Here is a 23,663-nt window from a genome sequence, read left to right as displayed (position 1 = left end):
AGTTCATAGAACTTTTTATTTTTTGTCACAAGTTAGTGGGAAATGATTATTTTTATTTTAAATTTTTTTTTCCTTACAAAGTCTCATATTCCACTAACTTGTGACAAAAAATAAAAACTTCCATGAACTCACTATGCCTATCACGAAATACCTTGGGGTGTCTTCTTTCCAAAATGGGGTCATTTGTGGGGTAGTTATACTGCCCTGGCATTTTAGGGGCCCTAATGTGTGGGAAGTAGTTTGAAATCAAAATGTGTAAAAAATGCCCTGTGAAATCCGAAAGGTGCTCTTTGGAATGTGGGCCCATTTGCCCACCTAGGCTGCAAAAAAGTGTGACACATCTGGTATCGCCGTACTCAGGATTAGTTGGGCAATGTGTTTTGGGGTGTCATTTTACATATACCCATGCTGGGTGAGAGAAATATCTCGATCAAATGCCAACTTTGTATAAAAAAATGAAAAAAGTTGTCTTTTGCCGAGATATTTATCTCACCCAGCATGGGTATATGTAAAATGACACCCCAAAACACATTGCCCAACTTCTCTTGAGTACGGCGATACCACATGTGTGACACTTTTTTGCAGCCTAGATGCGCAAAGGGGCCCAAATTCCTTTTAGGAGAGCATTTTTAGACATTTGGAACCCAGACTTCTTCTCACGCTTTAGGGCCCCTAAAATGCCAGGGCAGTATAAATACCCCACATGTGACCCCATTTTGGAAAGAAGACACCCCAAGGTATTCAATGAGGGGCATGGCGAGTTCATAGAATTTATTTATTTTTTGCCACAAGTTAGCGGAAATTGATTTATTTTATTTTTTTCTCACAAAGTCTCCCTTTCCACTAACTTGGGACAAAAATTTCAATCTTTCATGGACTCAATATGCCCCTCAGCGAATACCTTGGGGTGTCTTCTTTCCAAAATGGGGTCATTTGTGGGGTGTTTGTACTGCCCTGGCATTTGAGGGTCTCCGCAATCATTACATGTATGGCCAGCATTAGGAGTTTCTGCTATTCTCCTTATATTGAGCATACGGTAATGAGATTTTTTTTTTTTCGTTCAGCCTCTGGGCTGAAATAAAAAATGAACGGCACAGAGTTCTTCATTCGCATCGATCAATGTGGATGAAAAAATCTCTGGCAAAAAAAAAAAGGAGGGGAAAGGCGTCTGCCAGGACATAGGAGCTCCGCCCAACATTTATACCCACTTAGCCCGTATGCCCTGGCAAACCCGATTTCTCCATTCAAATCAATCGATGTGGATGAATAAATCATTGCCGGGATTTTTTATTATTTTTTTATATACAAAGTGTTTGCCAAAGTATATGAACACCGCCGCCTCCTCGGCAAACGTATCTTTTACTGCAGAGGAGAAATCTCGTCTTGCAGCGCCGCATACACCGACTTTTGCGTAATCTGACAGCAGCGCAATGCTTCTGTCAGAATGCACTTCAGTGTTGCAGCTAGTCGATCGGTTGGTCCACCTGGAAGGTAAAAAAAACAAAACAAAAAAGAAAAAACCAGGCCGCAACGCAATAAATTTATTAACTTTATAATAACATTTGAACGGAACATATAAACTTTATTTAACTTTTTGAACAGAACGTTAACTTTTTTGCTTACCGTTTTTTTTTTTTTTTTTTTTACCTTTATAGGACAAACCTCTCCTTCCCCATGGGAAAATGTGCAAAGCGCAAATCGCCCAAAGATGTGGCGAAGTACATTATGCACTTTATCCCAGGTGAAAGGAGAGGTTTGCAGCAGCTGTGAGTGAAAGGGCCCTAATAGCCCTGTGTGCCTGTCCTGTGAGATGCAATCCCTATGCTAAGTGTACCTGTGTGTGGTACTTCCGGAAACACTCCCCTAAGCACAGGGAAGGGTGGTCAGGGCAGTCAGGACAGAAATAGCGGGTGTCACGCCTTATTCCACTCCTGCTACAGACACAACATCTTTTTCGGGGTGACGGTTGGGTTGAGGTACCAGCAACGACATTGGGGAAATGTCGCTCTTGTAGACGGCTCACTACACTGGTGGTTGGGGCCACGGAACCTCCTGGATACAGGAGGTTCGCGATGATCTCTTCCTGAAATTTGAGGAAGGATCCTGTTCTCCCAGCCTTACTGTAGAGAACAAAACTATTGTACAGAGCCAATTGAATCAAATATGCAGACACCTTCTTATACCAGCGTCTGGTGCGTCGGGAAACTAAATAAGTAGTCAACATCTGGTCATTGAAGTCCACCCCTCCCATGAGCGCATTATAGTCGTGGACTGAGAGGGGCTTTTCAATGACACTGGTTGCCCGTTCTATTTGTATTGTCGTGTCTGCGTGAATGGAGGAGAACATGTAAACGTCACGCTTGTCTCTCCATTTCACCGCGAGCAGTTCTTCGTTACACAAGGCAGCCCTCTCCCCCCTTGCAAGACGGGTGGTAACGAGCCGTTGGGGGAAGCCCCGGCGACTAGGTCGCGCGGTGCCACAGCAGCCAATCTGTTCTAGGAACAAATGCCTGAAGAGGGGCACACTTGTGTAAAAATTGTCCACATAAAGATGGTACCCCTTGCCAAATAAGGGTGACACCAAGTCCCAGACTGTCTTCCCACTGCTCCCCAGGTAGTCAGGGCAACCGACCGGCTCCAGGGTCTGATCTTTGCCCTCATAGATCCGAAATTTGTGGGTATAGCCTGTGGCCCTTTCACAGAGCTTATACAATTTGACCCCATACCGGGCGCGCTTGCTTGGGATATATTGTTTGAAGCCAAGGCGCCCGGTAAAATGTATAAGGGACTCGTCTATGCAGATGTTTTGCTCAGGGGTATACAAATCTGCAAGTTTGTTGTTGAAGTGGTCTATGAGGGGCCGAATTTTGTGGAGCCGGTCAAAAGCTGGGTGGCCTCTGGGACGGGAGGTGGTGTTGTCGCTAAAGTGCAGGAAACGCAGGATGGCCTCAAATCGTGCCCTGGACATAGCAGCAGAGAACATGGGCATGTGATGAATTGAGTTCGTGGACCAATATGACTGCAATTCATGCTTTTTGGTTAGACCCATGTTGAGGAGAAGGCCCAGAAATTTTTTTAATTCGGAAACTTGGACGGGTTTCCACCGGAAAGGCTGGGCATAATAGCTTCCCGGGTTGGCGGCTATAAATTTAGTGACATACCGATTTGTTTCTGCCACCACTATGTCCAAGAGCTCAGCAGTCAAGAACAGCTCAAAAAATCCCAGTGCCGAACCGATCTGAGCTGTCTCAACCCGAACTCCAGACTGGGCGGTGAAAGGGGGAACTACAGGTGCGGCTGAAGTTGGGGACTGCCAATCAGGGTTTGCCAGCACCTCAGGGACTCTAGGGGCTCTACGGGCCTGTCTGTGCGGTGGCTGCGACGGGGTAACTATTGCACGTGCCACCGTACCAGCTTCAACTGCCCTTCTGGTGCTCGCCACTTCACCATGTTGTACGGCAGTGCTGGTACTAGGTCCAGGGAGGGCTGCTGGTGTATGCCTCACCACGTAATCCGACAGCGCCGGCCCTACTCTGCTGCCCTTGAAGCGGATCCTGCGCAACCTGTGGTCTAGCGACACGGGGCCGGGTACGCCTGGTGCTATCAGGGACCTCAACCTCCTCGTCCGAACTTTGGGTCAGACTGCCACTGCTTTCTACAGGTTCATATTCTGACCCGCTGGATTCGTCAGATGAGGGTTCCCATTCCTCATCCGACTGGGTCAGAAGCCTGTAGGCCTCTTCAGAAGAATACCCCCTGTTTGATAAATGGACTACTAAATTTAAATTTAAAATTAAATTTAGGGGTATTCCCTGAGACTACCCAAAAAAAAAAGCAAGCCTGTCTTACAAATGGGAGGCTAGCGAAGTACCGGAGGCCGCTGCGATTGATAAAAAATATCAAAACTGATTTTTTTATCGCCGCAGCGCTTGTAAAGTGATTGTGCAGTGCTAAAAAAAAAAATAAATTTTGGCACTGCGGCGGGGCGGGCGTGGGTGAACGCACGTGTGGGTGACCGATCAGGCCTGATCGGGCAAACACTGCGTTTTGGGTGGAGGGCGAACTAAGGTGACACTAATACTATTATAGATCTGACTGTGATCAGTTTTGATCACTTACAGATACTATAAAAGTACAAATGCTGATTAGCGATACGCTAATCAGCGAATCAGTGACTGCGGTGCAGTGGGCTGGGCGCTAAACGATCGCTAACTACCTAACCAAGGGGCCTAAACTATCCTAAAACTATCAGTCAATACCAGTGAAAAAAAAAAGTGACAGTTTACACTGATCACCTTTTTCCCTTTCACTAGGTGTATGACAGGGGCGATCAAGGGGGTGATCAAGGGGTTAATTGGGGTGATGGGGGGTGATCTGGGGCTAAGTGTAGTGTTTGGTGGCTACTCACTGTGATGTGTGCTCCTCTGCTGGAACCAACCGACCAAAAGGACCAGCAGAGGAGCAGAGAAGCCATTTAACACCTTATATTTATAAATATAAGGTGTTAGATGGCTTGTGATTAGTTTTTTTGAAAATCATCAACCTGCCAGCGACGATTATTGGCTGGCAGGTTGATGACAAACTTGTCCTGTAACTTTTGCCGGCCGGCCATGCGCATGCGCGGGCCGGCTTTGAGCGAAATCTCGCGTCTCGCGAGATGACGCGTATATGCGTGACTCTGCCTGCAGCTGCCGCCTCCGGTACGCGGTCCTGCGTTAGGCGGTCCGGAGGCGGTTAATATCCATGGCCTGGTACAGTGCTCAGGCTTACATCTATACAATGCTTCGTCACTACATCCAGGTCATGAAAAAAAAAATATATTTTATCAATATTAATTTTCATATATATACTCACCTTCCATGATCTCTCGGTCCACCACTCTCAGGCTTATGAGAACTAACCTCATCATCCTGTACAATTCAGGTCCGGGGCCAGTTGTTTTTGCATCTTTGTTTGTTCCTGGTTCATTCTTCAGGTACCGTCTAGTCATTATCACTTTGGTGCACACCTTTTTTTTCACAGTCCACCCCCTTCTTTGTTCAAGTCACGTCTTTGACAGTTGTAACTTTCTTTCCAGGTTCCGCACAGGTAAGCGCCTACACTCCGTTCTTCACCAGCACCACCACTTCTTAAGTTTTCACTTCATGGTTTCGGGTCTCTCTCTTCACACCAGGGAAGTCCGACCGTTAATTATGTCATTATTATCTCACACTCGCAGCAAGTCTCACTTGTCAGACGTTGAGGAATCCCTATCAATCCCAGAGTTCTCCGCTTCCGGCCATGGCAGCACCATGTCGCTCAGAAGTTGGACAGTACCCAAACTGATTAAGGAACTCAACAGGCGGGGGATTTATTATCCAGCGTCGGCCCGGAAGGCAGAGCTATACAGGCTCTTGGTGTCTGAGCCAACGGCTCCACCGGCGGAACAAGTCCCCATGTCGACCATCCAATTGTCATTGGCACAGTTGCATTCTACGATCAACAATATCGCCACCTCTGTGTCAGACATGCAGGCTAGGTTGATCGCCGTAGAGTCCAGGGGACTGACACCTAGTCCCTCTGCCCCTCCTGTTCCAGTGGCCTCTGCTTCCTGTTCTCATTCCCCAGGTAGGGCCTCATACACGCCTGAGGTAGCTCCGGCACATTTTGTCCCGGACAACATCAGGAAGGATATCCTAGAGGGAAAGGACATTAATCTAGCTTCCATCCTCATAGCTACCCATGACACCGTAGACAACAGGACCATCGTTTGCGGCGACGTTTCCATCATTCTAAAGGCCAGGGACGTCCGCCTCAACAAAAAATTGTCCATCCCTGAATTTGTCCTGGCCTTCAGTTTATACAGGGACATCATCTGTTCTGCCCACCCTGGGAGACGAGAGGAACTGGACACCTATCTGTATAGGGTCACAGATCTAGGCCACAAGTATGACGGCCACGCCTTTTACGACTACCACCGCTCGTTTTCCGCCAAGGCGGCCGCCACTCTTGCCCAATTTCAGCACACCACCAACTGGGCGTACATGGATATGGAGCTCTTTTGTCGCCATTTCGCTGGCCTCAAGGCTCCAGCATGTGCTTCTTGCAACTCCATCCTCCACTCTTCAGATTGGTGCCCAAACGCAGTTCCTCCCGTCTCTCAGGGCAGGTTCCTTCCAAACACCTCTGGTTTCCCGCAGAGACCTGCCCCATCCACCGATAAATTAGGCCGCACCATAGTTTTCCTGGGCAATAGTCAAATTTGTAACAATTACAACATGGCCATTTGTAATTACAACAAATGTAGAGCCCTGCACATTTGCTCCGTTTGTTTTAGAGCCCACCCCCTGACAACCTGCCCACAGCGTTCATCTAGGACCTCATGACTAGCCGGGGTCAACTTGGATCTCTTGGCAGCTCTCCTCCAAGACTATCCCAATTCCCGGTTCGTCCAGTTCTTAACAGCCCGGTTTGCCAAGGGGTTCCATATGGGTCTAGTCGCTCTTCCCCAGTCCACTTGGGAGGGTCCTAATATCCTTTCAGCCACCAGGGATCCTGACTCGGTAGGAGTCTTAATACAGTCTGAGTTAGAGAAGGGGTTCCTTATTGGGCCATTTTCCACTGTCCCCTTTGACTCTTGGAGGGTCAGCCCTATTGGCATTGTGGCTAAAAAATTCTCCAATAAAAAACGTCTTATTTATGATCTCTCTGCGCCTCATGGTTCCGGCATTCTGAACCTCAACTCTCTGATTCCCTCTGAGGAACTCTCCATGCGGTACTCCTCAGTCGATGATGCTATCCATCTCATCCTCCAGGTAGGCAGAGGGGCTTGGCTATCCAAAGCAGACATCGCGGATGCTTTCAAACTGCTCCCTATCCACCCGCAGCTCTGGAGGTTTTATGGCATCAAATGGCAAAATCTGTGCTATTTTTCTAGCCGTTTGACCTTCGGGTCCAAGAGCAGTCCCTGGCTGTTCGATAAATTTGCGCAGAAGTTTCACTAAAGAATAATTGCAATCTTGCTGGGCATGTTGAACTTTTCTACCAGAATCATGCCACAAAGCAGGGCCTTCACCTCCCGGTTGTTGTAGTTACTTCCCTCAGCCGCCGAGCAGGATAGCCCCATCTGCTTAGACAGCCAAGTGTTCGCTGATTTGGCAATGTGGAATACGTTCCTCTCCAATTGGAACGGGTCTCCATGTTCGTTCCTCAATGGGGTCCCGCATCGGCTATGATCTTTACAGACGCCCCCGCCTCTGCAGGTTACGCAGCAATCAGCGGGAATCAGTGGTTTGCTGGTTCCTGGCCCAAAGAGATATCTTCAGCGCAGCTTGCTTTGAAGTCTTCCTTATTGCTAGAGGTGTACCCAATTGTAGCAGCGGCCCAAGTTTGGGGCAGTCAATGGGCCGACTCTTCAGTAGTTTTTGTCACAAACAAATAGGCGGTAGTAGACATCATCGGCAAAGGCAGATCCAAGTCATCTTTTATCATGTCTTTCGCCCGCAGGTTGATCTGGCTTTCCCTGTGCCACAATTTTCACATAACATGCAGGCATATCCAGGGCACACAAAATGTTGCTGCAGATGCCTTGTCGCGATTTAATTTTCGCAATTTTTTCCAGGCAATGCCGGAGGCGGAACGAGTGGGTTTAACCTCTCCAGCTTTCCAAACATTGGTCATGGATTAAAATCTTACATTGATTCAGCAAAAAATCTGGTGCAAAAGTCTTTGTCTGTCAACACGTCTAGAAATTATAAAAACCGTCTGGAATGTGTTCAACAGATTCACACTGCTTCACCCAAGACATGATATCGGCAAGACCGCATACATCATGGCTTTCTTGGCGTACTGCCATTTGGAACTCAAACTTTCCTACAACTCCATAAAGTTATACCTGGCCGGGGTACAGCATTTCCTCATGTTGGAAGATCCAGACTGTAGGTCGGTTTTCTTGTCACAGGTGATAAAAGCTACCCTCAGGGGCATACAAAAGAGCAGCGGGGGGACGGGCACTCGCAGACAGCCGGTATCAGGAGAGCTCTTTAGGAAGTTTTCCACCTCCCTAGATGACAATCCTTTTGGGCTCCTTTCTAGTACCGTTATCAAAGCGGCTATGTACCTCAGCTTTTACAGTTTCTTAAGGCCAGGGGAGTTCACCAGCACCTCTGCCAGAGTCAAGGGTTTGTCACGGCCATGGCTATGACCGTGACTCCTGAACCGCATGCGGTTGTCAGCGGTTCTCTTTGGTGTTCAATCACAGGTGAGGGCTGTGGTATTTGCCTCACCTGTGGTTGCCGCTGGCAACAGTGTGTATGGGCAACGTAGCAGTCGGAGCCGTGCCATTGCAGCTTGCTACGTTGTGCATGCGGTTTTGTGTGATGTGTGTATGTGTGCACTTGTTGTTAGTTATTGTGTGCACTTTCCCTTTATGTATGTTTGTTTTCCCTTTTGTGTTACTGGAAGGGTTAACTTCCTTCCCAGTGTGTGTGTGATGTCACTGGGTGTGTCCAATCCTTGGGTGTGGCCACTTGGGCCTATAAAGACCCTCTCTCTTGCAGAGCTCAGTAGGTTGCTTCAGCATGCTTGCTGATAGCAGCCTCCTGTGTTTGTCATCCGCCAGTGAGAGCCACCACTGTGGTCATAGTTTAAGTTTGAGTTTACAGTTCATAGTATAGTTTTATGTTTGCCTATGTCTTTATGTGTGTGTTGTAGCAAGTTTGTCTGTTGGGATTTTCATATGTGTTTGTGCAGCATAACGGTTCTGGATCCCTGTCTGTTTAGGGATCCAGTCAGCAGGGCTGTGGCAGGTTGGTGAATGTCTGTTCACCTGCCATTTCCGTATTGCTGTTTCTGTTCCCCTTTTCCCAACAGCTTGGCCATTGAGGCTCCTGCTCCTCCGTGTCAAGGAGGAGTAGGTTGCCTTACCCAGCTCCTAGCTCAGGGATCTGCGGAGGGTAAGACAGGGCTCCGAGGTTCCGGCGCATGGGCCCTCCTACCTTAAAGGTCGGCCCATGCAGGTTAGGAGTTAGGGTCAGGGTAGGGACGCTGTAGGAGGTGACCTGCTCCCTGTCCTGTGGCTTCATGGCCGAGTAGCTACTTCAACACCTGGCACCTCACGGCTGAGGGTTTCCCCCATCCTCAGCCGTGACAGGGTTTAACCAGGGTCAACTGGTCCGGTGAAACGACCAGTTCATCCTGTACCTCGCTTCTTCTAAAACGTCCCAAGTCGGGCCACCGGTAGAAATCAGGTACTTCCCGACTTTCAATGAATGGTGCCCGGTTCAGGTTTTCCAGAAGTTTCTTGCGGCGTTGGGCGACTTGGCCCAAGACAGCCCTTTGCTCCCGTTCAAGGTTAGGTCCATCACTTCATCCCAGTTCATTTCGCACATCCGCTTACTAGCGGCCGGTTTAGGGTATGACCCGAAAACCATTTTGGGGCATCCCTTTCGAATTGGGGCTGCATCCGCAGCTTCAAAGCACAATGTTCCAGCTCACATCATTCAAAAAATGTGTCGCTGGCACTCTTCATGCTACGGTCGTTACATTCCGAACCCTCACGTAGAGATATCTGAGGCTTTCTGTAGTTTGGTTTTATGACTTGCTGCGTATCTAATAAAATTCTTTCTACGCTACCTGGCTTGCTCTTTGCCCCCTTATAGGCCTACCCTCATTCATGGCTAAGGGCACACCACCAGCCATTCAGTCCAGGTTAGAAGTAAGTAAACAGGTCAGGCCTGTTCCCCACTTCTCACACAAGGTTCTCTCATCCGCAGCCATGACCACAAGTAGTTAATGCTGACATGTCAGCCTGTATTTGTGGGAGGGGCGGTGGTGCCTTTAAAAGTCAAGGCACGCTATTCTCCGATGCCCGTGAGCTCTCTGTGCCCCTCCCCCTCCCTTATTTCTACATCTTACCAGTGTGTGCCCCCTTATAGGTCTACCCTCGTTCATGGCTAAGGGCACACCACCAGCCATTCAGTCTTAGAGGTAAGGATAGGTTAGAGGTAAGTAAACAGGTCAGGCCTGTTCCCCACTTCTCACACAAGGTTCTCTCATCCGCAGCCATGACCACAAATATATACAAACCGGATTCCAAAAAAGTTGGGACACTAAACAAATTGTGAATAAAAACTGAATGCAATGATGTGGAGATGGCAAATGTCAATATTTTATTTGTAATAGAACGTAGATGACAGATCAAACGTTTAATCCGAGTAAATGTATCATTTTAAAGGAAAAATACGTTGATTCAAAATTTCACGGTGTCAGCAAATCCCCAAAAAGTTGGGACAAGTAGCAATAAGAGGCTGGAAAAAGTAAATTTGAGCATAACGAAGAGCTGGAAGACCAAATAACACTAATTAGGTCAATTGGCAACATGATTGGGTATAAAAAGAGCTTCTCAGAGTGGCAGTGTCTCTCAGAAGCCAAGATGGGTAGAGGATCACCAATTCCCACAATGTTGCGCAGAAAGATAGTGGAGCAATATCAGAAAGGTGTTACCCAGCGAAAAATTGCAAAGACTTTGCATCTATCATCATCAACTGTGCATAACATCATCCGAAGATTCAGAGAATCTGGAACAATCTCTGTGCGTAAGTGTCAAGGCCGTAAAACCATACTGGATGCCCGTGATCTCCGGGCCCTTAAACGACACTGCACCACAAACAGGAATGCTACTGTAAAGGAAATCACAGAATGGGCTCAGGAATACTTCCAGAAACCATTGTCAGTGAACACAATCCACCGTGCCATCCGCCGTTGCCAGCTGAAACTCTACAGTGCAAAGAAGAAGCCATTTCTAAGCAAGATCCACAAGCTCAGGCATTTTCACTGGGCCAGGGATCATTTAAAATGGAGTGTGGCAAAATGGAAGACTGTTCTGTGGTCAGACGAGTCACGATTCGAAGTTCTTTTTGGAAATCTGGGACGCCATGTCATCCGGACCAAAGAGGACAAGGACAACCCAAGTTGTTATCAACGCTCAGTTCAGAAGCCTGCATCTCTGATGGTATGGGTTTGCATGAGTGCGTGTGGCATGGGCAGCTTGCATGTCTGGAAAGGCACCATCAATGCAGAAAAATATATTCAGGTTCTAGAACAACATATGCTCCCATCCAGACGTCATCTCTTTCAGGGAAGACCCTGCTTTTTTCAACAAGATAATGCCAGACCACATTCTGCATCAATCACAACATCATGGCTGCGTAGGAGAAGGATCCGGGTACTGAAATGGCCAGTCTGCAGTCCAGATCTTTCACCTATAGAGAACATTTGGCCCATCATAAAGAGGAAGGTGCAACAAAGAAGGCCCAAGACGATTGAACAGTTAGAGGCCTGTATTAGACAAGAATGGGAGAGCATTCCTATTTCTAAACTTGAGAAACTGGTCTCCTCGGTCCCCAGACGTCTGTTGAGTGCTGTAAGAAGAAGGGGAGATGCCACACAGTGGTGAAAATGGCCTTGTCCCAACTTTTTGGGGATTTGTTGACACCATGAAATTCTGATTCAACATATTTTTCCCTTAAAATGGTCCATTTTCTCAGTTTAAACTTTTGTTCCGTGATTTATGTTCTATTCTGAATAAAATATTAGAAGTTGGCACCTCCACATCATTGAATTCAGTTTTTATTCACGATTTGTATAGTGTCCCAACTTTCTTGGAATCCGGTTTGTATATATACACATACATACAGACACACTGCATATATTACACAGTATTACAGATGCAATATGTACAGATATATAGTATATCCAGCAGTGTACTGATATGTGAGGTACGAGGTATAATAGATGCAGTGTGTACAGATATAGTATATACAGCAGTGGACTGATATGTGAGGTACGAGCTGTAATTTATACCTCACACCTCACGTCAATACACTGCTGTATTTACTATATACCTGTACACACTGCATCTATTATATCTTGTATCTCACATGTCAATTCCTGCTGTATATACAATATACAGTTGCAAGAAAAAGTATGTGAACCCTTTGGAATGATATGGATTTCTGCACAAATTGGTCATAAAATGTGATCTGATCTTCATCTAAGTCACAACAATAGACAATCACAGTCTGCTTAAACTAATAACACACAAAGAATTAAATGTTACCATGTTTTTATTGAACACACCATGTAAACATTCACAGTGCAGGTGGAAACAGTATGTGAACCCTTGGATTTAATAACTGGTTGAACCTCCTTTGGCAGCAATAACTTCAACCAAACGCTTCCTGTAGTTGCAGATCAGACGTGCACAACGGTCAGCAGTAATTCTTGACCATTCCTCTTTACAGAACTGTTTCAGTTCAGCAATATTCTTGGAATGTCTGGTGTGAATCGCTTTCTTGAGGTCATGCCACAGCATCTCAATTAGGTTGAGGTCAGGACTCTGACTGGGCCACTCCAGAAGGTGTATTTTCTTCTGTTTAAGCCATTCTGTTGTTGATTTACTTCTATGCTTTGGGTCGTTGTCCTGTTGCAACACCCATCTTATGTTGAGCTTCAGCTGGTGGACAGATGGCCTTAAGTTCTCCAGCAAAAGGTCCTGATAAACTTGGGAATTAATTTTTTCTTCGATGATAGCAGTCCGTCCAGGCCCTGACGCAGCAAAGCAGCCCTAAACCATGATGCCCCCACCACCATCCTTTACAGTTGGTATGAGGTTTTGATGTTGGTGTGCTGTGCCTCTTTTTCTCCACACATAGTGTTGTGTGTTTCTTCCAAACGACTCAACTTTGGTTTCATCTGTCCACAGAATATTTTTCCAGTACTGCTGTGGATTTGCTATTGTGCAAACTGTAAACATGCAGCAATGTTTTTTTTGGACAGCAGTGGCTTCCTCTGTGGTATCATCCCATGAAATCCATTCTTGTTTAGTGTTTTATGTATCGTAGATTCGTTAACAGGGATGTTAGCATATGCCAGAGACTTTTGTAAGTCTTTAGCTGACACTCTAGGATTCTTCTTCACCTCATTGAGCAGTCCGCGCTGTGCTCTTGTAGTCATCTTTACAGGACGGCCACTCCTAGGGAGAGTAGCAGCAGTGCTGAACTTTCTCCATTTATAGACAATTTGTCTTACCGTGGACTGATGAACAGCGAGGCTTTTGGAGATACTTTTATAACCCTTTCCAGCTTTATGCAAGTCAACAATTCTTAATCGTAGGTCTTCTGAGAGCTCTTTTGTGCGAGGCATCATTCACATCAGCCAATGCTTCTTGTGAAAAGCAAACCCATAACTGGTGTGTGTTTTTTATAGGGCAGGGCAGCTGTAACCAACACCTCCAATCTCCTCTCATTGATTGGACTCCAGTTGTCTGACACCTCACTCCAATTAGCTCTTGGAGATGTCATTAGTCTAGGGGTTCACATACTGTTTCCACCTGCACTGTGAATGTTTACATGGTGTGTTCAATAAAAACATGGTAACATTTAATTCTTTGTGTGTTATTAGTTTAAGCAGACTGTTATTGTCTATTGTTGTGACTTAGATGAAGATCAGATCAAATTTTATGACCAATTTGTGCAGAAATCCATATCATTCCAAAGGGTTCACATACTTTTTCTTGCAACTGTATGCATATTGTGGGGATTCGCTCTGGTAGTTGGGATAAGCAGGTGCAGTACAGAGGCAAAGTACAAGTTTGTAATTCAAATGTTTGTGTTTATTCACACATAAGGTCAAACAAAAAACACAGGGTTGGTGTTAGTTTACACAGAGTAAAAGGTTTGTGCATAACAGAAAACGTCACCTTGTCGGCGGTTCTGCCTCCAGCAGTCCAAATCCAGGCTTTAGGTGGCCTGCTCTCCCAACACACAGGTCTCAGCTTTTCAGCCCAGCACAAGGCTCCATTCCCACACCACCGATTGCCAGAGCTCCTCTGTCAGAAAGAGGTAATCACTCCCAGCTTACACTGCCGGCTGAGTTTTTTATAGGCCAGTCAAGACCCGGCCTGGAATGTGGGGAGTAGTCACCCACCTAGCAATTTGACTACTCCCAGTAAGAGCCGTCCTGGATCAGTAAGAGCCGTCCTGGATCAGCTATACAGTCAAACTAAAATAGCAAAGTGTCAATCAGCATTAGCTGCTGCTGACACCTGAAAATACTGGCTCTTACTTCATCGGGGCCATGAACCTCGGTGACACATATCTTCGATCAACGACGGACCATTGCGCCTTCCTACATACTTCCCCCCTCTGTTCAACCCTGAGGGGTTGAACACTTGCCAGACAGTGTACCCGGGACAGCGCGTTTCCCTGCAAGCGGCCTGTCCTGTGTTTCACTGAGAACTTGAAGTTCTGTAATGACAAAAACCATCTAGTGACCCGAGCATTCCTCTCTTTGGCCTGGCTCATCCACTTGAGAGGGGAGTGGTCAGTCACCAGACTGAACTTTCTCCCCAACAGATAATAGCGGAGAGACTCGAGTGCCCATTTGATGGCCAGGCACTCTCTCTCCACTATACTGTACCTAGTCTTGGCTGGGGGGAGTTTGAGGCTCAGGAAAACCAACGGAATGTTCCTCCCCATTGATTTCCTACGAAAGTACAGCTCCGAGGCCTACTTTAGAGGCATCGGTCTGTACAACAAACTCCCTCTTGAAGTCGGGCTTCACCAAAACCGGTGACCCGCACAGGACCGACTTCAACTCGCAAAAAGCCTCTTCCGCCTTGTCATTCCAGCAGACCATCACGGACTTCCATCCCTTCAAGAGCCCTGTCAACGGAGCCGCTAAAGTGGCAAAATGGGGAACGAACCTCATATAATAGCCCATCATTCCCAGGAACAACTTTACTTGCCTCGTGGTGACAGGTCGGGGCCAATTCCGAATCGCCTCTATTTTATTCACTTAGGGTTTGATAACTCCACGTCCAATGATGTACCCCAGGTACTTAGTCTCCTCTAACCCTATTGCGCATTTTTTTGGGTTAGCGGTCAGTCCAGCCTTCCTAAGGGAGTCCACTACAGCCTGCACTTTGGGTAGATGACTTTCCCAGTCGGTACTGTCAATGACAATATCGCCCAGGTAAGCCGACACGTACCGACGATGTGGACGAAGTAAAATGTCCATGAGTCGTTGGAACATGGTGGGGGCACCATGCAGACCAAAGGGTAACACTTTATACTGATACAGCCCCTCAGGGGTGACAAAGGCAGATTTATCTTTGGCAGCCTCTGTTAAGGGCACCTGCCAGTAGCCCTTCGTGAGGTCCAAAACAGAAAAATATCGGGCTTGTCCTAACCTCTCGATAAGCTCATCTACCCGGGGCATTGGATACGCATCGAACTTGGAGATTTCGTTTAGTTTGCGAAAATCATTACAGAACTGTAACGTCCCGTCCGACTTGGGTATTAAGACTATCGGACTGGCCCATTCACTTTTGGACTCCTCAGTGACGTCTAGTTGCAGCATTAGCTGCACTTCCTCCACGATAGCTTGTCGCCGAGCATCGGGTAGCTGGTATGGTTTTAATTGGACTTTTGCCTGAGGCGTGACAATGTCATGCTGGATTATGGAAGTGCGTCCAGGGAGGTCCAAGAACACATCCGTGTTCCGACTAATGAACTCCCTGGCTTCCTGAGCCTGTTTAGAGGAGAGGCTGTCAGCAATTTTTACTGCAGCAACTGCTTCTCTTGCATCAGGCCGAGGAGCTTGAACCTTTTCTCCTACAAAACCTGGCCGTGGGCTGTCTTCAGTGGAGAACTCCCTATCTTTCCATGGTTTTAGTAAATTCACATGGTACACCTGCTCCTGCTTTGGCTTCCCTGGCTGGTGTACCTTGCAATTTACCTCTCCCACTTTCTTGAGTACCTCGTATGGTCCCTGCCACCTAGCTAGGAACTTACTGTCTACAGTTGGTACCAGAACCAAAACCCGATCACCTGGGTTAAAGTTCTGGACCCGAGCCTGCCGATTATAGACCCTACTCTGGGCTCGCTGACCAGAGGCAACACTGTCTCCATCCGTCCTTGCATCTGGGTGACTTACGCAATAACACTTTTGTGCGGTGTGGGTTGTTGTTCCCATTCTTCTTTGGCTATGTCCAACAGACCGCAAGGGTGTCTGCCATATAGCAGTTCAAAGGGCGAGAACCCAGTAGAGGCCTGGGGCACCTCTCACACTGCGAACATGAGATGGGGCAGAAGAAGGCCCCAGTACCTCCCATCCTTAGACACCACTCTTTTTAACATGTTTTTTAATGTTTGATTAAATCTCTCTACCAGGCCATTCATTTTTGGATGATACACGGACGTCCGTAGCTGTTTTATGTGGAGCAACTTACAGAGTTCCCTCATGACCTTGGACATTAAAGGGGTCCCTTGCTCAGTCAGAACCTCTTTAGGTAGTCCCACTCGGGAAAACATCTCCATTAATTCCTTAGCTATGAGTTTGGCTGATGTATGTCGCAGTGGCACCGCCTCCGGGTACCGAGTGGCATAGTCGAGGATGACAAAGATGTGTTGGTGCCCTTTAGCGGACTTCGGTACTGGGCCTATGAGATCTGAGATCCATAGCAATTCACTCGAATGGGACCTCGATAATCGGGAGAGGCACCAGGAGGCTCTGGAAATGTGTCTGGGGCTATTTATCTGGCAGGTTGGGCAAGACTTACAAAACTCTTCTACCTGTCTGAACACACTTGGCCAGTAAAACCGATGTAGTATCCGGTCCTGCGTTTTCTGCCACCCTAAGTGGCCCCCAAGAACATGTTGGTGGGCAAGCTCCAATATGAGCTTGCAATATGCCTTTGGCACCACCAGCTGTTCAATATGCTCACCCTGTAGTTGGTTTACCTGATACAGCATTTCCTGGTGAACGACAAAACATCGACTCGGCTCAAGGTTTTTGTGGTTCACCATCAATTATTACATTTTCACCGGAGAGATTGAGGTCTGCCAATGCAGGACCCGGTGGCAAGCCCTCAATGTCTCCTACCAACAGACTCAGTGGGGTTGTCTCCCCCTCTTCCACTAAAGTGGCAGTCACTCCTACCGCTGGCCCTTCGGCCTCGGATTCCCAGGGTTCTGGCCTCCCCCTGAGCCAGGCCACTCTGCTGAAGTTACCCCTGACTCAGGGGCAGCATCAACTCTCCCAGCCAGCCACAGGGCCGGGAAGCTCAGAAAGTCTCTCCCTATTATTAGTTCATAAAGGTAAAGTGGTGGCAACGGCCACCTTGTGGGTCCACCTGCTGCCTCCAATGGATAGAGACACCAGGGCGGTGGGATAGTCCTTTAAATCTCCATGTATGCACACGACCCCGATTTTTCGGCAAGTATACTCATAGTAACATAGTAACATAATTTATAAGGCCGAAAAAAGACATTTGTCCATCCAGTTCCGCCTGTTTTCCTGCAACTTGATCCAGAGGAAGGCAAAAAAAAAAAACGGTGAGGTAAAAGCCAATTTCCCCCACTTAAGGGGAATAAATTCCTTCCCGGCAATCAGATAACTCCCTGGATCAATGACCCCTTTCTACTAGCTATAGCCTGTAATATTATTACATTCCAGAAATACATCCAGGCCCAGCTTGAACTCTTTTAGTGAACTTACCATCACCATCTCCTCAGGCAGAGAGTTCCATAGTCTCACTGCTCTTACCGTAAAGAATCCTCTTCTATGTTTGTGTACAAACCTTCTTTCCTCGATGTGCAGAGAATGTCCCTTTGTCACAGTCACAGTCCTGGGGGATAAATAGATGATGGAAGAGATCTCTGTACTGACCCCTGTTATATTTATACATATTAATTAAATCTCCACTCAGTCGTATTTTTTCTAATGTGAATAGCTCTAATTTTGATAATCTTTCAGGGTACTGTAATTCCCTCATTCCCGTAATTAATTTAGTTGCCCTCCTCTGAACCCTCTCCAGCTCTACTATGTCTGCTTTGTTCACAGGAGCCCAGAACTGTACACAGTACTCCATATGTGGTCTGACCAGTGATTTCTAAAGTGGTAGGATTATGTTCTCATCACGGGCATCTATGCCCCTTTTGATGCAACCCATTATCTTATTGGCCTTGGCAGCAGCTGCCTGACACTGGTTTTACAGCTTAGTTTGCTGTTCACTAAAATTCCTAGGTCCTTTTCCATGTCAGTGTTACCCAGTGTTTTACCATTTTTAGTATGTACGGGTGACTTGTATTATTCCTACCCATGTGCATAACCTTACATTTGTCAGTGCTAAACCTCATCTGCCACTTCTCTGCCCAAGCCTCCAATCTATCCAGATCCATTTGTAGCAGTATACTGTCCTCTTCCGTGTCAATTACTTTACACAGTTTAGTGTCATCTGCAAAAATTTATATTTTACTGTGCAAGCCTTCTACAAGATCATTAATAAATATATTGAAGAGGAAAGGGCCCAGTACTGACCCCTGAGGTACTCCACTAGTGACAGTGACCCAATCTGAGTGTGTACCATTAATAACCACACTCTGTTTTCTATTACTGAGCCAGTTACTTACCCACATACAGACATTTTCTCCTAGTCCGAGTATTCTCATTTTATATACTAACCTTTTATGCGGTACAGTGTCAAATGCTTTGGAAAAGTCCAGATATATGACATCCATTGATTCACCACTGTCAAGTCTAGAACTTACCTCCTCATAGAAATTAGATTAAATTAGTTTGACATGACCGATTCCTCATGAAGCCATGCTGATATGACGTTATTTGCTTATTTTCATTGAGGTGCTCCAAGATAGCATCTCTTAGAAAACCTTCAAACAGCTTACCCACGACAGTTGTTAAACTTACCGGCCTATAGTTTCTGGGCTCTGTTTTTGGACCCTTTTTGAATATTGGCATCACATTTGTTGGGCCGCACCAGGGTAGCTCTTACCAGGGACCCCAGACTCCCTGAGTCCAACAAAGTCCGATGGGGACAGTCGGCCTTTACGTGGCCAGGCTCCTGACACCGCCAGGATACTATCGGAGCCGGGTCTACGGAGGGTGCACCCCGGATTGGCTTGGTTGGCACAAGTCTCTGGGTCTGGGATGGAGATTGATGGTGTATGGCTACTCCCCTCCCAAACGAACCCCCTTTCAAATTCCTGGTAGGCTCATAGCGTTCCACCAGGTCCACCATCTCAAGGGCATTACCAGGAGACACCTGGCCGATCCAGTGCTGGACGGGGTACGGCAAAGCCCTCCAGAACACATCAGCCAACAGACGGTCCAACATGGCAGTGGGACTCAGCACGTCAGGTTGCAGCCATTTTTGCAACAGGTGTAATAGGGTATAATACTGGGGCCTCGCGGGCTCAGCTGGGTTAAACTCCCACTGATGCACACGCTGGGCCCGGACTAATACATTCACCCCCAGTCTCGCCAGGATCTCACCCTTTACTCTTGGGGTAATCAGCTGCTTGATCATCCGGTAAGTCAACATACACCTGCTGGGGTCCAGATGCCAGGAATGGAGCGACGACCTGTCACGGATGGTGTACAGGAAACAAGACAAAACCATATAAACAATGTCTCTCTGGATCCACAACTAAGGAACAAAGGGAGACCCCTGCAATAGACCTGCCGCTCTCCCTCACTGCTCAGCCTATGCGAACACCCCAAAGGTGGATGGGCGCATATCCACGTTCCTCGGCTATCTATTACCTGAAGACCCTACAATAGTGAGGGGACACGACCACCGGCTCCCTACACTGACACGGAGGGAGTCAGGGTCACCTGGATCCAGAAAAGAGATAATCATAAATATATAAACAGCACTTAACTTGCAGACGACTGAGGACTGAGGACTGGGAACTGGGAACAGCATGCACACACACTCCAGGAAGTAGTATCAGCCGCACACTACTGCATTATGGGGAGGAATTTAAAGGGCAGCAATCAGTCCGACTGCATGACAGCTGAGATAGACTAACGAGAAGAGAAACTAAACCAAAACAAAGAAATTCAAGGAGGAGGATCTGAAAAGTTCCTATGAGCGCTTCTCAGCTGTCTGGCTGTGACACGACCTCAGCCCATTGCTCCCGGGGTAGCTTCTCTCTCACGGCTACCTTCTCGAAGATCGCCAAATAGGTCTCGACTTTGTCTGTGGGGGTCATCCTTGGGGATCACCGTACGGACAGCTTTCCGGGCATCGTGGTCACTCTGGGATGCTCCTGCTGCTTGTAAAGCCATCACATGTAACAGCAGCCGATTTGTTTCCTGCTGTTGCTTATTGGCCTCCCGCTGTTGCAGGTAAGCTTCCACGAGGGCTTTCACGACAGCTTCCATTTTGTCGAGGGACACGGTTTGTAATCTCGCGTGCCCGAAAAAACAAAAATATTTCGATCTTCACGCCAGCCTCACTGCAATGCCCACATCCTCCACCATATGTTGGGATTCGCTCTGGTAGTTGGGATAATCGGGTGCAGTACAGAGGCAAAGTACAAGTTCGTAATTCAAATGTCCATGTGTATTCACACATAAGGTCAAACAAAAAACACTCTTTGCAGGGTTGGTGTTTGTTCACACCTAGTAGAAAGTTTGTGTATAACAAAAAACGTCACCTTGTCAGCGGTTCTGCCTCCAGCAGTCCAAATGCAGGCTTTAGGTGGCCTGCTCTCCCAACACACAGGTCTCAGCTTTTCAGCCCAGTACAGGGCTCACTTCCCACACCAGCGATTGCCGGAGCTCCTCTGTCAGAGAGAGGTAATCACTACCAGCTGACACTGCCAGCTGTTTTTTTTTATAGGCCAGTCAAGACCCGGCCTGGAATGTGGGGAGTAGTCACCCACCCAGCACTTTGACTACTCCCAGTAAGAGCCGTCCCGGATCAGCTATACATCCATACTAAAATAGCAAAGTGTCAATCAGCATTAGCTGCTGCTGACACCTGAAAATACTGGCTCTTACTTCACTGAAGCCATGAACCTCGGTGACTCATACCCTCCGGCAACGAAGGACCCTTGTGCCTTCCTACAATACCTATAAATGAACCTTCTCTTATTGCTTCCATTATGAACTAATTATAGAAGTTATATGTTCGACCCTTTAAATAGCTTTTGAGACATGACTTAGATATTAAGCCAGCACCTCATCTGCCAACAGCTGTTTCAGGATTATTGCCCCCTCATCAGTGCAGAGCAGAGAGTACTGGCTTAACTGGGTGAGAGACCTAAGTCAGGATTTGGGGGTACTATCTCTCCTTGCAGAGAGAGTGACTTAGTCAGTTTGAGGAGACCTATAGACCATATATGCTCCTCTGGAATTTAGGGAAGAAAGGGATACAAGTAACCTCTTAACAAGCTCTGCATTATAGGAATGGTGACAATATTTTTTCTTTTCAGTTTCTGAAAACCTTTATCATTTCTTTGTATTAGAATAATTTTACAGCCAGTGTTTTCTAATTTTGCTCAATCTATCAATATTATTTTAGTAATTAAGGTGGCGGCTGTGGAGAATCAAACCTTGGAACAAAAACATGGCCACTAATTAAACTGGCCACAAATGCAATAATAAAACTGAGCCTTATTCAGACAAACTAGATTATTTTTCTCTCACTTGCCAAAGTTTGGCAATTAGCCAGTTAGAGACCCTTGCAGAGCTCTCGGACACACTGTGTAATCAACAATGTAAATATGTATTTTATTTCTCTAGAGTGTATTTAAAGTAATTATGTTTAGTAACGTCTGTACAACAGAATTGGAAGTCATAAAGTGAAAATATTCTGTAATTGTGAACTTTCTCCAAGGACTTTCAGACTGAAGTTAAGGTCAGTGAGCTAACATATGTTATCACAGCTTGATAATGGCTGCAATTTCCTAGTATTTTTAAGATAGGAATGGTATTTTCTGCCTTGCTGAACTGGGCCATCTGGAAATAGTAGAAAATAGCAGGATAACTGGCTTTTTGATAGGGCACTTAAAACTAAAATACAAAATAATCTATTTACCATTTTTTTTTTTGCAAGTTTGTTCTTTAAAGGGATTGTCCCTATTTGGATAAATGGATGTCATACAGGTAGAAACAAACTCCAGAAGGGAAACGTTATGATATTAGAGATTCATTCCTACTTTCAAGCAGGAGGAGGAGATTGGATCTCCTGAACATTGTGTAAAACCAGTAATACATGGTAGGCATCATGCTAAAATGTGCTATTATCTGTACAGCTTTGATTCATAGCATAGTAACATGGTAACATAGGGGGCCATTTATTATATAAATATGCCTAAATTAGGAGTATTATGGTTGAAATTATGGTGCAAAGATCCTTTGCACCACAATCTATGGCTTCTCCCGCTCACCCCACAACTAAAAAAGTTGACGTGGTGTGGGGAGGGAAGGGGATGGGTGGCTGTTGTCTTGTCTAGTTGTTGATACTTGTATGGTCTGTTGGTGTTTTTAGTCCAGCATGTTTGCTAGACATATTCCCTGTGTGTTATGTCTCCAGAAGGGGGTCTCAGGGTTCCCTGGAGCAGCCGTGCTTATTTACCATTTTCTAGAAAATGGTCTAAATGTAAGACAGCTAGGAAGCTGTCTTACATTTAGAAGTGACGGAGGATCCACTGAAGTTATGTAGAGGCCGGTTCCTCTACATAACTGCGGCGGATCAACTGACAGTGTAGGAATTTATTAAGACTGATGTCTAAAACGCTGGTCTTAACAAATGTGCCCCATAGTTTCTAAGGCTGAAAAACAACACCAGTTCAGCCTATATTTTTTTTAATTGGTCTTTATTAAAAATATGGCGTCCTTTTTTCTGTACAGAGCTGACATGCTCTAGTAGCACCCTTTGGATTTTCTGTCTTTTCTGTCAGACCAGGAGCAGACGGACTCCTTATCTCTGTTCTATGTCATTATAAACAGTTCTCTCAGTTAGCTCAGTTCTTATCTTACTGATAAGAATGTGTCTTAAATAAGTGTTTATGACCTCTCAGTTGTTTAGAAATAAAGTTTATTAGATGATCGGCACAAAGAGAAAGCGAAAGTACACACAGCTAGAAAAACTGTTAACCGTTTGTGACAGAACAGCTCAATATTTTTAATAAAGGCCAACTCCTCACCATATGAACGGACCTGGATGGTAGGACAGCTCATACCCAGGAACCTCGGACCCTGAGTCGCCCTGATAATCCTTCATAATAGGGAAGGGGCAGAGACGACCTGTTCATCCCAGACACGGATAAACAGTTGCAGGGAAAAGTGGAGACCATAAACAGCAACTGGATCGCCAGGTAATAACACAGAACGACACACTTACCTGCCGCTGCCACCATGACTGGAACCCGAACATAAGTTATGGAGCCCACACACTAAGCAGGACACCATACCAACAACACGCACAGGTATACAGCACACCAGTTACTACCTGGACCCCCATGCAGTAAAATGCATGGCTGCCCCAGGCAGCACTGCATGCAGGCTTGTGGTTCTCCCTCCAGGGAACCCTGAGACCCCCTTCTGGAGACATAACACACAGGGAATATGTCTAGCAAACATGCTGGACTAAAAACACCAACAGACCATACAAGTATCAACAACTAGACAAGACAACAGCCACCCATACATAAACATCACCAAACATATGCAAGGGTAGTGAAGGGAAGGTAGACAACGGGGTGACATAGAAGACATCAGAGAGACATTGATGTCCCACTAGGTGGCCCTCAAGGACTGGGCAGATAAAACACCCAGGAAAGGAGCAAAGATCCATAACCAACAAAGGCTGG

Source organism: Bufo bufo, chromosome 2 (genome assembly GCF_905171765.1).
Source record: "Bufo bufo chromosome 2, aBufBuf1.1, whole genome shotgun sequence".
Taxonomy (NCBI): Eukaryota; Metazoa; Chordata; class Amphibia; order Anura; family Bufonidae; genus Bufo; species Bufo bufo.
This window is presented reverse-complemented; position numbering follows the sequence as displayed.